This window comes from Mustela putorius, unplaced genomic scaffold (genome assembly GCF_011764305.1).
Source record: "Mustela putorius furo isolate JIRA1106 unplaced genomic scaffold, ASM1176430v1.1 tig00000127_pilon_pilon_pilon, whole genome shotgun sequence".
Taxonomy (NCBI): Eukaryota; Metazoa; Chordata; class Mammalia; order Carnivora; family Mustelidae; genus Mustela; species Mustela putorius.
Window position 1 is genome coordinate 14,601,502 of NW_025421288.1, and position 11,875 is coordinate 14,613,376.

At 59.4% G+C, this 11,875-nt stretch overlaps 1 long non-coding RNA gene across 2 annotated transcripts; it reads left to right on the forward strand.

Annotated features, from left to right (window-relative positions):
* LOC106006540 lies at window positions 1-6,328 on the forward strand. 2 transcript variants are annotated; one of them, XR_001180646.2, is made up of 3 exons: window positions 1-422; window positions 844-1,003; window positions 5,492-6,328. It is a non-coding gene; the product is annotated as an uncharacterized LOC106006540 (long non-coding RNA). The 2 variants fall into 2 exon arrangements; XR_001180647.2 differs by having other exon boundaries at window positions 5,576-6,328.
* The last annotated feature ends 5,547 nt before the right edge of the window (window positions 6,329-11,875 follow it).

Consider the following 11,875-nt stretch of genomic DNA (forward strand, 5'->3'; position numbering starts at 1 on the left):
CCCCGGCCTGTCGCGGCCCCATGCGCCATCTCCGGCTGTTATGTTCACCTTCCTACTTGCCCTGCGGCCTCTCCTGTAGCTCTGCAGCTGCTGCCCTCCTGCCGCAGAACGGCAGGGACCCCAGGACCCAGTCTGGCCCCTAGTGGCCTTCGCCTGGGATGGAGAACCCGGGGAGCTGGAAGGAGATCCTGACTGCTGGGCAGAGCTGCCCTTGGCCCCGGGCAGGGGAAGGTGACACTCTGGAGGAAGGCCCAGTGCCCTGACCTGGACAAGCCAGGGACAGAAGAGGCTGTAGGCCAGCTTTACGGCACCCTGATGGAAAGGACTGTGCAGCCCACGTGCAGACAGGCGCTGGCATGGCCCAGCATGGAGATCACGGCGGCGGGGCTGAGCGAATGAGGCGGCCGGGACTCCTGGGCTCTGTACGTACCTAGAGGCGTGATGACCTTGCTTCTGCCGGTCGGCACTCAGACACAGAGGCCGCAGTGGGGGTGGGCAGCTTAACAGCCTTGCTTCTGTGTGTTAAGGACCCACTGCCATGTCCATAAACACCCCAGATTGGCCCCCTGGAAGCCGACTCCCATCTCCGGGGCCCAGAACCCAATGGGAAAAATCCCCCTTCCCTTCTGATTTGTGGCTCCAAGCGCTGGGGGCTTGGAAACAGAATTCCACGCACAGGAAGAGATAAGAGGTGATACACGGGAGCCTGGGGCGAGCCCGGGGGGACCTGGGTGGGGCCTGGGGGCGAGCCTGTGGGGAGTGAGCGCTCACGGCTGGCAGTGACGCACGGGGTTCTGGCGCGGGGGAGGCGTGGCTCCCAACCCCGCTCTCACCTCTCGCCAGGGCCCGGAGCAGAACTCAGACTCAGAGCGGCGAGTCCTCCCACGGGAGGGGCAGGAACTCGGAGCATCAGGCGTTCCTCCTGTGCTTGGGGTGAGGACCGCGTGAGTCACCGCACAGAAAGGACTTGCGGGAGGGCCTGCCCGGCGTGTGGCCATTCACGGTAAGTGGTGCTCACTGTTGGCGCCCTCCTGTCCGTCTGCACGGGGGCCCCGTCCCGCGGCTGGCTCCCTCTGCCCACAGAGCGGCTGTGGCCTCTGCCCCCTGCCCAGCCCTTTTCAGGGGATCTCAGGGCACAGCTGGCCCCTCCGCTGCTGGCCCGTGAGGAGGTGACCATGGCTTTCCCCCTTTTCTTCATGAAAAGATGTCACATGCAGACAGTAAAGCGCATTTGCTTTAAGGGTGACGAGAGCAAGTTCCAGGCGTGCCCACGCCCGCGCAGTCGGATCGAGACGCAGAGCGCTCCCAGTGCCCGGAAGGGGCTGCGCCGTCCCCTTCCACATCGAGAGCCCTGATGCCCAGCCCGGGAGGTCACTGCTCCTCCGTCACCAGTGCAGCCAGTCCAGCCTGTCCTTGGCGTTCATGCTGGTGCATCTTACTGCGGCGACCCGGCCCTGGCTTCCTGCGCGGTGCCCGTCGTCACCTCTAGGTGGCGAGTGGGGGTGCGGCTTCCCTCCGCTGCTGTGCTCTCTCCGGGGCCAGCGGTGCTTCGGCTCATCCCTTCCATGGTGACAGACCCCCGGGTTGTGTCCAATTTTATTTTTCCTGTTCATGAACGGTGCCGCTGTGAATGCTCCTGCTGCATTTTTGGGGACCGTGAACGTTTTGTCCCCGGGAGAGCCATCTGGAGCAGGAGCACACAGAGGGCTCCCAGGGCACATGTAGGCTTGGCTCTGAGAAATGCTGATGGACACTTTCCCCAGGGACCAAATCACCGGCACCCCATCCCCCGGGACGACGTGCTACTGCTCCAATGGCTCTGTCCCTCAGCACGTTCTGTCCCTCGGCACTGGAATCCTTGCTCCTGGGGGAGGTGACCTGGCTCCCAGGGGCTCTATTTTTGTTTTCCTGGCGACTAATGATATTGGGCACATTCTTGTAGGTCCGCTGGTCGCACTGTTCAAGTCCCCCTGGCCAGCTATTTTCTCGATGGTCTGAGAGTCCCCGGGCTCTCATCACAGATGTCCCCTCCCTCCACGGGACTGGCTTTGCTCTTACGGTTCCCGGTGTAGGAAGAAATTCTTAGTGTAGCTGAAGTGCGGTTTCTTGCCTCTGTGCTGGGAGCTTCCTTCGTCCTATTTAAGAAATCTTTGCCTGACCAGGATTATTCTGTTACATTTTTTAAAAGTTTTGGTTTTCATCTTACATCTCAAGTTTTCGTATGGTGGGAGTGTGAGTCAGGATTCATTTTTCCCCGTTTGGGTTTTCATATGACCCAAAAGCTTAGATGTATTACTTTATCTACTTAAAATTTTTTTATTGAAAAAACCTCTTCCCCTTTCAATCACCTCAACACCTTACAGTCGGCCTGGACACAATAAACCCCTTTTTGTTTAGATTTCTTTCTCTCAGAAATATTTTCTATTTTTCAGTATATAGAAGGTCTTTTATGTTCTCAAATCAGATTTTATCCTAAGTGTTTTGTGATTTTAGATGCTTTAGTAATTGTGTATCAAAAATCTTTATTTCCTCTGTTTTTTGGCTAGTATCGGAATACAATAGGTTTTTACCTATGGACCTGGTAAACTGCGATTTTGCTCAAGTTCTCATAGCTGTTTTTGCAGATTCCGTTGGATTTTCTGCACACAAGGTTGTGTCGCGGGCGCCCCAAGATCACCCTCAGGTTCCAGGACTCCCCGGGAGGACTCAGGGCAATTGGACTCTTACAGTCAACACGTGCAAATCAAAATCAGCGAAAGAAGAAACACACGGAGTGTAGGGGAGACCAGGGGAGACCAGATCTGAGCTTCCTCCTGGAGGAGCACCCTGACCCTGCGAGCACCGGGTCACGGCCACACCCGTGGGGGGGCTGCCACCCAGGGAAGCTCACGGGGGACACTGTGTCCTGCGTTTTTGCTTGACCTGTACGTGCCAGAGTCCCAGACTTCTGCAAGGGAACGGGTTCAGCAAAACCCATATTTAATTGTACCAAAGTTTAGGGGTGGCCCCTCTTGCCAGAGCGCCAGGAGCCCTGCGGGAAGCGGAGTCCCAGGGGCCAGTCCTCTCCCACCATCCCTGCAGGAGGCTTTCCGGAGGGAGCCGCCCAGGTTGCCATGGCAACTCTCCCAACACGAGGATCCACGAGGATCTTGTGAATCCGGCTCCTTCACTTCACTTTTTCCGATCTGTATGTCCCTGCACTTATTTTTTCCTGCCGTATTCTACTCTCTGGGATCTCTAGTATGATGGTCAATAGAAGAAGGCTCTGACGCCATTCTGTCCTTGTCCCTGACCTCACGGGGAAAGAATTCTGGAGCCCTGACGCGGGCTGTAGGTTCTCCCAGGTGTGTCTCATCTATTCCCCCGCTTGCTGGGAGTTTTTCTCATGAACCGGGGTCCCATTTTGTCTTATTGTTTCCCCTCTGTGTGTCGATACAATCGAATGCTTTTCCTTCTTCATTCTGTTAATGTGATGAATTACCCTGATTGGTTTTTGACTGTTCAACCCATTTTGCAGACCTGGAATGACCCCGGCTTGGTCACAATGCCTTAGCATCTGGGAGCATTTCTGGGTTTGGTTCCCAAACCTCGAGCAGAGGACACATTGTATCAGATGCAGAGGACACATTGTATCAGATGCAGAGGACACATTGTATCAGAGGCAGAGGACACATTGTATCAGATTCTGGACTGTAATTTTCTTTGTTGCCTCTGCCTTGCCCTTGTCAAGTTTTTTTCCTGAGGGTTACAGCTCCCGAAGTGAGTTGTAGAGCCTTCTCTCCGCCCCTGCGGGGCGAGAGAGTTTGTGAAGTAGAGGTATCATCCCTTTAAAAAGTTGGACAGAATTTGCCAATCAGCCCGCCTGGATCTGGTGTTTTCTTTGCCAGAATATTTTCAAGTTAAGAATCCAATTTCTTTAACAGACAGAGAAGCTAGTCAAATTTTTGGTGTCTTCTTGGGCCCCCTTTGGTAAATTATGTTTCTCAAAGAACATACAGTTTTTCCTGTGAGTCACCAGCACTTGGCCGTGAGCTGGGGCACCTGTGCGCCCTTTCTTTTGGGGACTTCTGTCCTCTCTGCTCCTCCTTGTGTCCAAAAACCACCGACTTATATATTGTCCAGGTTTTTCTTTTTTTTTTTTTTCCATAATTTCAAGTCAACCAGAACTTAACTTTTGCTTTTCCTTTCCTGAGCGAGTAAGAACGAGCGGAGAAGCAGAACATCCTTCTGGAAGCGAGGGGAGGCTCTGGGGCTCCCCGTGCCAGGAGTTCTGTGTCCTCCACACCTGCCCTCCTCAAAGGATGCCGGGACCAAGTGTGTGCAGCTCTAGCTGTAAACCACCACCCCTGGGGCCCTCCGTCCGCGTGCTCCTTTGTGCCCTACAAGCGCGGGGAGCTTCCTCCCCCGAGCTGCCGCCGGCTGCCAGGAGTCACTTGGCTTGATTTGGTGGGGGGGGGCGGCGAAGAATGGGGTGTTTCTGGCTCTCTGTCCTGATTCCTTGCCGTGTGGATTCTGGCCAACGATCCCGGAACTTTCCCCAGCCCGTGATTCAGTGCCAAGGACAGAGTTGGCGTTTGACTGCCGTCGGCTCCCGGGGTCAGGCGTTCACTCCTCTCCTGGGGGACGGAGAGCGCGAGCAGACTCTCTCGAGGTCTGAGGTCAGGGCTGGGAGAGCCCTGGGCAAGTACATCCAAAGCTGTCCCTCGTTTGGAAAACAAGTCTTTCCTAGCCCAGAACTAAGCTCTGCTGGAGCCTGTATCCCTCTCGTAGGGAGAGGCCTGGCAGCCTCGGAGCATGAGGGCCAGGTGGTCCTGGAGTCACAGGCTTCTGACAGGAGGGTCGAGCCCTGAGCAGTCAGGGACTTGTCCCTGCAGTGACTCTGACCCCATGTTTCCGCTCAGCCCGCTGGTCTGTGGATGCCAGCATCTCTGCGCTCGGTGAGACCTGTGCGCCTGCTCTGGGGTCCTCCTGTGCCTCCTGTCACTCTCTGGGGCCCATCCTGTGAGACCCGCAAACGTACCACAGTGCCGCTGGCCTCACACGCCCTGAGCAGCCCCAAAGCGTGGAAGCCCAGTTAGCGCTGGTGACATGGGACATCTCCACAGCCAGAGCCACCAGGGCCTCAGACACCGGGCTTTGCCAGAGAGGACACAGTCACGGAACGGCTGCTGGCAGCTCTGACTCTGGCCTTGCTGTCCGCGGTGCTCCCATGGGCCTCCCTCCCCTTCAGACCTGGGCGTGGGAGGGAAGGGGAGAGACATCACAGCTGGGGGTCCCTGTCTCTTCCCTACCCTGCGTCACAGACACAACTGTGGGTTCAGCAGCGCTGCTGCAGAGCGGGAGTTGGGATGAAATCAACTGTTTTCCCCGAGTCTTGGAGGGAGGGCAGCAGGGCGATTTCAGGAGCCCCGTGCTATTGTTTCCCGGGGGGGTGTGGGGGAGGGGGATGCACTGAGATGCTGCGTCGGGGCCACGACCCTCTGCACCTCAGGGCACACAAGGATGCTGTGCGCGGGGGAGCCCAGGAAGGCTGACGGGACGGCGCCCCACCGCCACACGCGGCTGCGCGTTCCAGGTTGTGCGGCAGGAGGAGGAGCCTGAGGACAGCACAGGACAGCGCTCCCAGAGATCGCGGGAGGCTCCCGAGAAAGAATAGAGCAGTTAACCGGTGAGGGACGCCAGAGGCGCCTGTGCAAGGGAGAAGGACGACGCAGGACAGAGCGTCTGGCAAGCCGCCACGTGTGTTTCCAAAAACCAGACCCGACCACTACGCCCGGACAAACCCAGAGCAGCCCCGGAGACCACGCAGCAGAGGGGTGCGAGGTGGCTGGAGCTGGGGGGGCCATGCGCATGTTTCCAGTTTTTAAATTCGCTTTTTCTTTTGGGATATTTGCACATCCACGTACAGTTGTAAGAAATTACACAGAAGGACCCCGTGCCCTCGAACCCGTTTCTCCCATGGAAACACCTTGCAAGCCAGGATTCGACATGGACACAGCCCACCAGTCCTGCCCAGATTCCTCCTGTGTGTGCATGTGTGTGTGTGACTCTGTGATTGTGTCTCAGGGCACGCTCACGCGTCCACCCTGCAGTCCAGTTACAGAACCCTCGTGCGCTCCTCCAACCCACGCCCCTTCCGGAGCCCCCACATGCACGCGCCACCCCAGAGAGGGCGAGGGTTCCAACACAGGGGTTTGGGGCAGACACAGGTGTTCGGCCCTTGGCACTAGAGTGGAAGGACCCGTTGGTCTACCCGTTCGCTGTGGAAAGACCTCGGAGTTACTGCTGATGTTTGACCATTATGAATAAAGCTGTCGTCGGCACTTGTGTACAAGCTTCTGTGTGAATGTAAACTTTTATTTCTCTGGGATAAATGTCCAAGAGTGCACAGTGCCGAGCATACTGTCGATTTTATTTTACTTTATAGATTTTATTTATTCATTTGACAGACAGAGATCACACATAGGCAGAGAGGCAGGCAGAGAGAGGCGGGGACGCAGGCTCCCCGCTGAGCAGAGAGCCCGATGCGGGGCTCGATCCCAGGACCCTGAGATCATGACCTGAGCGGAAGGTAGAGGCTTAACCCACTGAGCCACCCAGTTGCCCCATACTGTCGATTTTAAAGCATTAATCATGGAAAAGAAAACAGGATGCCCTCACGTGCCCTGCCTGGAGGAGGGGCTCGGGCAGGGTGGGGTAGGGGCTGCAGCCCTGCCTTCCTTCCTCTGTGCCCGGCCTGCCTCCCCCACAGACTCTGCCACACACGTTATCCTGAGCAGTTCTTGTCCTGACTCAGGTTGGAGGATTTGCCGAGTTCCTGCTCATGCGGGCACCTCGCTGTGTCTTCCTCATCGGGTAGGCGGGGGGCGGCCCCAGTGTGCCCGTGAGTCACGGTGACCTCTCATGTTTACACTGTGCCCACCAGCTGCTTGTCCCCAGGCCGCTTCCTTCTCTCGGGCTCATGGAGCAACACGGGTCCGGAGCTACCTAGCCTGCAGGCCAGAGGGCAGAGGCCAGGCCGAGCTCCCAGCGGTGACAGATCTGGACCCCAAAGCAAAGGACTCGGCCCGGGGAGGCTGACGAGACTCGCGTGCCTGCCCGTAGCAGAACGTGCCCCACTTCGCATGTGTCCTGGGCTTGCATCACGGATCGCCGCCTCGCATGCTGACGTGTAACCAGCCGGAGGTCGCGGGGACCTCCCGACTCCGCCTTCCAAGGGGGGGCCGCTGCCGTGTGGTGAGGCGCTCCCGCAGCACCCCCCGCTGCCCGTGTCGGGGGCACAGAGGCCTCTTGTGGACGCCCACGCCAGCTCTCCAGATGTGAGGAGAGCCCGGGGAGCAAAGGCTGCGGCCCTGGGGAGTGCAGTCCCTGCGGACGTGGTGACGGAAGCCCTAGCCGGCAGCCTCCGCCCTGCTGACGTTCAGCGATGGTGCAAGGTCATATTTCTCAGGGGCGTAAGCCAAGCGGTTTGGGGGGAACCTGTGCCCCAGTGGAAGCGGATCCAAACCCCCGCCCTTCTGGGGTGACTTTCTGCCCCACAGGTGGGCTGCCCTCTGCGCGTCGGAAAGCTTTCCGTCTGGCCCATCTCCCTTGTCACCACGCGGCCTTCCCGTCCCGGTGGCTTCAGGGTCCCCTGAGTGCCCACCAGACTGGGCTCTGGAGAGCGGGGTTTAAGCGCACAGATCTTGGCTCCCGGCGCCACAGCTGACGAGCCGGAACCTTGGTGTGTCCCACGGCTGATCCGCGCCTCCGTGTCCCCGCCCAGAGAGGAGCTGGTAAAGGCAGGCCCGATGGCTGGGATTGCGGTGAGGATCTGCGACACAGGTGACGTCCCTGCGACCGTGCCCCAGTCACGCCGGGAGCGCAGGAGTTGGCGACTGACGGGCGCAGCCCAGGTCCTGGGGCTGGGGATGGACCGGGGGCTGCGGCCTCCGAGTTTCACCCTCCCCCCGCTTGTGCTCGGGGGCTGCGTGGGCGGCAGGTGAACAGTGCGAGGTAGGCTGTGCCTGGCACGTCCGTTCCATGAAGAAATGGAAGGCAGGGAGCCCTGAGATGAACGTGCCAGGGAGGCCTTCCCTGGAGGGCCCTGGGTGTCTGGGCGGGGCTGCCGGCGGAGGGCGCCCAGGTCCGGGGCGGCGGACGACCCGCGAGGCCACCGGGGCACCGCAGATGTCCATGCCAGCGACCTTGGCTTTTATTCTGAGGCGGTGACCTGATGGGACTCTGCTGTCACGGGAGGACTCTGACTGTTGTGCTAAGAACCCACCGGGTGCGGCTGGGGAGACCAGAGGCGGGCGGGCCTCGGGGGGCTGGCGCTGCGGCCGTGGGGCATGGGGCAGGGTGCTCGGGCCCCGGACGGATGCAGTCTGCAGGCATAGCCCGTAGGACTTCCCTCCGACCGGGCGTGGATGGGAGAAGAGAGGTAGGGATGATTCTGGGTCCAGGTCCAGGGAGCTCGAGCCCAGACTTGCCACCCCCAGGGGGCAAATGACAGGCAGACAATAGGAGCTGCTGACACGTGGGGTCGGAGACGCCTTCCAGACTCCCCGATGAGAACAGAGGACGCATCTGGACATGGGGACAGGACTCAGGCCCAAGTGGTGTCAGTGGAGTTGCCAAGGTTTGGGAGAGAATTAAAAAACCTGGAGATGGGTGAGGCCACTTGGTTACCTGCTTGTCACCGAGAGCCCTTTGGAAGAAGCCCTGTTTATCCAGGGATTCAGACCAATCCAGGGGCAAACCTCCAACCTCACCCGCATTCTGGGGTGATGGGGAGCTGTCTGAGGCATGCAGGGCTCCCTGTGGGCCACTGGGGACGGGCCAGATGGGGGACACCGAGTTTCTGGGAGCTGCAGCCAGCCACACCCTGCCCATCCCTATCTCTCCTGACCTGCTTCCAACAGATTCGTCCTGCAGACTAGCAAGGGAGATGCAGGAAGCCGACGAACCCATGCCTGGGCCTCTGTCCCTCCCGGAGCCACTTTCTTCCTGGGCACGGCAGCACGGAAGCCAAGCCCAGTGGGCTGCCAGCTGCCATCTCCGGGGTGGAAACCAGCCCCTCTCCCCGAATTCCCTTTCCTCTCTGTCCGTGCCACATGCAGCATTCCTAATCTGTAATGCAACCCTGTCGAGGGCTTCCTGAAAACCGATCTTGATACAGATGCGGAGAGAACCACGATGAGACCCGTCCAGGGCCTCACCGACCCGGACACACGGCTCTCAGCAGCTTCGCATGCGGTTGCAGCGACGGCTTTCCAGCACGGGTCTCAGTGAAAACCTACTCATGAATCATACTTGTAAGCTCCAGGCTGGATGGGAGGGCGGCGGAGGAGGAAGTCTCGGAGCTCGCCTCCTCCCGTGAGGCACCAAGCCTGCAGCAGCTCCGCACGCGGGGCCGGTCTCTCCGGGAGAGGCCTGACCGCCAGCAGAACAGCTCGGCCACATCCAAAGAAATGCAGAAGAAGCCACTTCCAGGAGCATAGCGGGGGCACAGATGGGAGCTCTTAGCAACCAAACCTGCAGCACGGGGAGCCGCGGGCAGAGGGATGTCTCAGCATCGAGGTCCTCCCTCCAAGGGTTCAAGCCCCGCTCTGGGCACCCTCTGGGGATCTGCACGGGAATATGAGCCCCCAGAACGCCATAAGACCCCAGCCCCATAGTGCCAAGATCCTATGTCAGTCAGTCCAAGACCCTGCACAGAGACAGAGGACTGAAAGGACATCTATTTACTGACTCATTTTTGGACATGTGCCGGGGGCACAGGGATCCGGGGGAACTTGCTCTAGGAGCGGAAGTGTGGCCATCAGCAGCTTCTCATCCGCCTTTCCCACGGCGGGTGCTGGCGGGTGCCCGCTGTGACCCTGTCTGTCTCCCTTGCCAGCACTGCTCGTCTTACCCCGGCGTTCCCCTGCAGACCCGTCCTGTCCAACCTGCCTGCTTCAGCAGACGCCCCTCCGAGGTAGTCTTGGCCCGTGGGACCCAGGTTCGGCTGAAATCCACCCACAGGACTAAAATGACAAGAGTACGGCACGGTGTCAGCTTTTACTCCCTGAATCACTAGAAACAGTGATTCTTGGATCTTCCTGGGTCCCCGCATTTCCTAGTAGCTGCCATGCGGGCTGGGGTGCTCAGCTTCACGTCTGAGAACGTCTTTGTCATCTCACCTGCTAGAGACCGCGAGCCTCGGTCTGACGAGCACGCAGGAGACCTCTTCCTTAGACCTCTGTGCCTTCCTTTGGGGGATGGGGTTTAATTTCACAATAGGACTATTGCTTTAGGCGGGAGTAAAGGAGAGAAAGTGAGCAGACATGGCGGAGGGTGGGGTGTCTAAGATGGCCCCGTCCTGACCTGCAGAACCTGCAATGCCTCCTCACGGAGCACAAGGCGCAAGGGCAGCATGATTACATCAATGACCCCGAGGCCAGAGATCACAGATGGCCGCGTGCGGTGGGACACATGTGGCCGCAGGAGAGCAGGCAGGGGCTGGAGGGATCGGGCCAGGATCCTAGGGACACCGGGAGCACCAGATGGAGGAAGAGCCAGGACCCCTCCCCGCCCCCCAACAGCGTCCCTGGGGAGCACGGCACTGCTGACTGACGCCTCGAGTCTCCTAAGACTCATTTCGAATTCTTCACTCTGGAACCGTGAGAAACAAACCGGTGTTGTTGTCGACCCCACAGCATGTGACCACTGGGGACAGCAGGACTGCAAGGGAGCACCCCTGGCTTTGAATGTGGCCTCTACCTCTCGCTGGTTGTGTCACGGGGGATGAGTTGCTTAAACCCTGATCCTGTTTCTTGGCAGGATCAGCCTCTGGAAACGGCCAGCAGACGACCAACCCTCAGGGGGCAGAGCGAGTGCTGACAGGTCCGCGGTCTCGGGCTGAAGATCCGAAACGGAGATTCCTAGAACAACGGCGGAGCCAATAGGGTTGGCTCCGGGAGAGCAGCTCTTGTCTTCCAAGGCTCTGTGGGGAGGGGGCTCTGCCCCGCCTCAGCTCCCACTGGACAAGAGCCCCTCTGAACATGGTCACGAGTTCCTGCAGCGGCCCTGTCCTGGGGGCTCTGGACACCAGGGTGGCCCGAGGGACACAAGGAGTCTTGTCTAGAGTGGCACCACCTCCCTGCACGACGCCGGCCGCGAGCCTTCACCATCTCTGCTCTCCCGGCCCCTGGGGCCCGGTCCAGGCCACCTGGCTCTGGGGGTCCAGACGGCCCCTCTCCCGAGGAGGAGACAGAAGGCCGGCTGTGTTCCCTGAGGCCCAGGGTCTATGGCTTCACCCTTCCCCGAGCATTTCCTGGACTCTGTAACCAGCACCTGACAGAGGTCCCCATGTCCGATCTCACTGCGCACAGTGGGGCACCTGGGCTTACCCTGGCCTGCTCAGAGCTTGGCCTCTTCTGCATCCAGTGGGGGCAAGCCTGGCCTCGCATTTGCACAGGGATCAACCCGCAGCCCAGCTGACACACACACACAGCACTGAGCTCCTGGACGGAGACAGGCCCAAGGTCTGCACCTGGAACTCTCCTACAGATTCAGCCTGAGAAGCCCTCTCAGAGCAAGGCAGGGAAATCATCACTGCCCTTACTATCTAAATGGGAAAGCCAAGGCACAGAGCGGGCGCGTCCCCTGATCCAGGTCACGCTGTTGTCTGAGGGCGGAGTCTCACAACCAGCATGTCCGGCCTCACTGAAATGAGTTCTCTGCCTGCTTGAGAGAAGGCGGGGTCCACCCCTCGCAGGGCCCACCAGGACAGTGGTTCCCCAGGCAGGCCGGTGTTCACATCGGTCACGTGACTTGTGCCTGGGACCCCATCAGCCTGGGGGCTGGAATGAATGGGCAGAGGCAGCGGCAGCGTGGGAGACCACCCTGCAAG